This window comes from Triticum urartu, chromosome 4A (assembly GCF_056163025.1).
Source record: "Triticum urartu cultivar PI428250 chromosome 4A, HENAU_Tu73, whole genome shotgun sequence".
Lineage (NCBI taxonomy): Eukaryota > Viridiplantae > Streptophyta > Magnoliopsida > Poales > Poaceae > Triticum > Triticum urartu.
Window position 1 is genome coordinate 144,725,783 of NC_141876.1, and position 4,342 is coordinate 144,730,124.

Genomic DNA, 4,342 nt, shown 5'->3' on the forward strand with positions numbered 1-4,342 from the left:
GAATACTCTACCCTCGAAAACTGTTGTGATCCCCTATACTTGTGGGTTATCAAGACTATTTTCTGGCACCGTTGCCAGGGAGCATAGCTCTATTCTTTGAGTCACTTGGGATTTATATCTGCTTATCATTAGGAAGAACTTAAAAGATCCAAGAACCAAGATTTATCCCTCAACTACGAGGGGAGGTAAGGAACTGCCATCTAGCTCTGCACTTGATTCACCTTCTGTTTTGAGTAAGCTTGCGACACCTAAACCTGCTTCTGCTATTAATTCTGATATGTCGCATGTTATTGATGATGCCACTTCTGCTATGCATGATACTTATGATGAAAATACTTCTATGCTTGATACTACTGTGCGACTTGGTGAATTTCTTGATGAACAACTTGCTAGGGCTAGAGAGAATGAAATTATTGAAACTGATAATATTGATGAAAGTGATGATGAAGATTCTCCCCCTAGATATGAATTACCTGTTGTGCATGAGGGCTATGTTATATATGAAGAAACTGCTAGAGATTTTTTTGCTTGCAATGATAGGAGTGATCTTAAGAAATTATTAGCTAAGCTGAAACAAAAAACTCTGAATGCTAGAATGAAATATGATCCTGCTTATAATACTTCACCTATCTTTGTTACTGATAAGGATTATGAATTCTCTATCGACCCTGAGATAATTACTTTAGTTGAATCTGATCCTTTCTATGGCTATGAATCTGAAACTGTTGTGGCACATCTTACTAAATTAAATGATATAGCTACCCTGTTCACTAATGATGAGAAAACTCGCTAGTATTATATCCTTAAATTATTTCTGTTCTCATTAAAGGGTGATGCTAAGATATGATTTAATTCTCTTGATCCTGGTTGTGTGTGTAGTCCCCAGGGTATGATTTATTACTTCTCTGCTAAATATTTCCCTGCTCATAAGAAACAAGATGCTTTAAGGGAAATATATAATTTTGTGCAAATTGAAGAAGAGAGTCTCCCACAAGCTTGGGGGAGGCTTCTCCAATTACTTAATGCTTTGCCTGATCATCCTCTTAAGAAAAATGAAATACTTGATATCTTTTATAATGGACTAACCGATGCTTCCAAAGACTACCTGGATAGTTGTGTTGGTTGTGTTTTTAGGGAAAGAACACCAGATGAAGCTCTAATTCTATTGAATAATATGTTGATGAATGAAAATAATTGGACACTTCCTGATCCAATCCCTGATCTAATTCCTGAACCAACTCCTGAGCCAACTCCAAAGAAAAGGGGTATTCTATTTCTCAGTCCTCAAGATATGCAAGAGGCAAAGAAATCTATGAAGGAAAAAGGTATAAAAGCTGAAGATGTTAAGAACTTACCTCCTGTTGAGGAAATACATGGTCTTAATTTACCGTCCGTTGAATAAATACATGGTTTTAATCCATCACCTATTGAGGAAACACATGGTCTTGATAACCCGACACAGGTAGTAAAGGTAAATTCTCTCTATAGATATCATAAAGCTGAAATCCCTCTTACTAAGTTTGCTAGCCAATGCTTGGATGAGTTTGATAACTTTATGGTTAAGCAAGAAAACTTCAATGCATATTTTGGTAGAGAATTAAAACATAATTATTATATGATTGAACAATTGAGTGATTATATGGATAATGTTAAAGGTGAACTTAAACTTATTAGTAAACATGCTTCTATGGTTACCACTCAAGTAGAACAAGTACTTAAAGCTCAGAATGATTTGCTCAATGAATTAAATAGTAAGAAAAATGATAATGCTGTTAGAGTTATGACTAGAGGTGGTAAAATGACTCAGGAACCTTTGTATCCTGAGGGCCATCCTAAGTGAATTGAGCAAGATTCTTAGAGACATAATATTGATGCACCTAGTCCTTCTAAAAGGAAGAAAAAGAAAAATGATATGACTTTGCATGCTTCTAGTGAACCTGTTGTAGACACACCTGAGAATCCCAATGATATTTCTATTTTTGATGCTGAAACACAATCTGGGAATGAACATGAATCTGGTGATAATTTTAATGATGATGTTCATGTTGATGCTCAACCTAGCAATAATAATGATGTAGAAATTGAACTTGCTGTTGATTTTGATAACCCATAATCAAAGAATCAACGTTATGATAAGAGAGACTTTATTGCTAGGAAGCACGGTAAGGAAAGAGAACCATGGGTTCAGAAACCCATGCCTTTTCCTCCCAAACCATCAAAGAAAAAGGATGATGAGGATTTTGAGCGCTTTGCTGAAATGATTAGACCTATCTTTTTGCGTATGCGTTTGACTGATATGCTTAAAATGAATCCTTATGCTAAGTATATGAAAGAAATTGTGACAACTAAAAGAAAGATACCGGAAGCTGAAATTTCCACCATGCTTGCTAATTATACTTTTAAGGGTGGAATACCTAAGAAACTAGGAGATCCCGGAGTACCAACTATACCATGCTCCATTAAAAGAAACTATGTTAAAACTGCTTTATCTGATCTTGGAGCCGGTGTTAGTGTTATGCCTCTCTCTTTATATCATAGACTTGAATTGAATAAGTTGACACCTACTGAAATATCTTTGCAAATGGCTGACAAATCAACTGCTATACCTGTCGGTATTTCTGAGGATGTTCCTGTTGTGGTTGCAAACGTTACTATTTTAATGAACTTTGTTATTCTTGATATTCCCGAGGACGATAGTATGTCTATTATTCTTGGAAGACCCTTTTTGAATACTGCAGGGGCTGTTATTGATTGCACCAAAGGCAATGTCACTTTTCATGTTAATGGTAATGAGCATATGGTACACTTTCCGTGGAAACAACCTCAAGTTCATAGTATCAACTATATTGGAAAACTTCCATCAATTATTTTTGGAGGTTTTGAATTTCCTCTACCTACTGTCGAGAAGAAATATGATATTCTTATTGTTGGGGATGTGCATATCCCCGTTGAGGTAACATAGTGTTATGCGAAAATTCTCTGGTTCCATGTTATTCGGAATGAGTTTGTTAACAAGACCTGATCAACCTTGTTAGTGGATTCCTTTTGATGAGCATGAGATGGATGAATTTAGAAAGCACAACTATCTGTACCCTCTTTTTACTTTCTGTTATTTATATTAAATAAAGCAAAAATAGTAATTTCTATCTATTTTCTGAATTATCCATGTAATAAAAAGACCCCAAAAATAAAAGTTCTCCAAATACCCTGAAAATTAAATATGATTTTTTCTAGAATATTTGAGAATATCTGGCACTGAAAACACAGCAGGGGAGCAAGCACCTGGTCATGAGGGTGGAGGGCGTGCCCTACCCCCCTGGGTATGCCTCGTGGGCCCATGGTGACTCTCCTCCACTTATTCCAGCTACCACACACTCCTTCCTCTCACAAACACCACTAGCCAGCTCAAACCCGAGTCCAAGCTCATCTTGCTGCCATTTTCGATCTCCTTGCTCAAAGCACCTCTCACAAAACTGCTTTGGGGGATTGTTCCTTGGTATGTGACTCCTCCAATGGTCCAATTAGTTTTTGTTCTAGTGATGTATTCATTGCAATTTTTTGCTGCTTAGGTGACCCTGTTCTTCAGCTTGCATGTCAAATTTATGTGGTCAAAAGTAATTTTGATGCATGATATTGCCTCTAGGCACTTGTAGGAGTAGTTGCTATCAATTTTGTTGAGTTTGGTTCACTTTTATTTTGAAGTTACTAAAATTTCGGAAATTTTTCAGAGGAAGAAATATGTTTAGGAAAATGTACCAAGGTGCGGGCTTGTGAATGGCCGTCAGAGAACTTTATGTATCGAGCAGGAATCAAGGAAGAATTTAACGCATATGTCCGTAATGCCGATCTTGAGAGCTTTGAGGCAGATAAGTGCCGCCAATACCACTATCTCACTGATTCCTTTGTGAGAAGTTTTGAATTTTCATCATCACGTAATTCTCAAATTGTCCTATTTGATCTTTATGAAAATTCTTATACTATGGACTTAGAGGATTTTAATACTGCTTGCAAACTTCCACAATGTGGCAGCACTAGTGAGCCTCGCAAATCTGAGTTTAGAGATTTTCTTGCTAGTATAACTGTGGGGGAATCTAGAGATATAACACAAGCTACCATAGGGAGCATTCATTTTCCTGCTATACATTATTTTGCTCTCTTCATAGGTAGGTGCATAAATGGTAAGGATGAAGCATGTCACATGTGTGTCCCTGACCTCGGTGTTCTCAGGAGTGTTGTATTAGGAGATAAACACTATAATTTTGGAGCCATTGTTGCACGTAGGTTGCATAAGAATAGATTTAATGGAGATTTCTTTGGTGGAATTTATGCAACCCGTCTAGCT

General features: G+C 36.8%; 1 pseudogene; it reads left to right on the forward strand.

Moving 5' to 3' along the window:
• The first annotated feature begins 1,174 nt into the window (after nt 1-1,174).
• LOC147975171 (uncharacterized) lies at nt 1,175-2,962 on the forward strand (annotated as a pseudogene).
• The last annotated feature ends 1,380 nt before the right edge of the window (nt 2,963-4,342 follow it).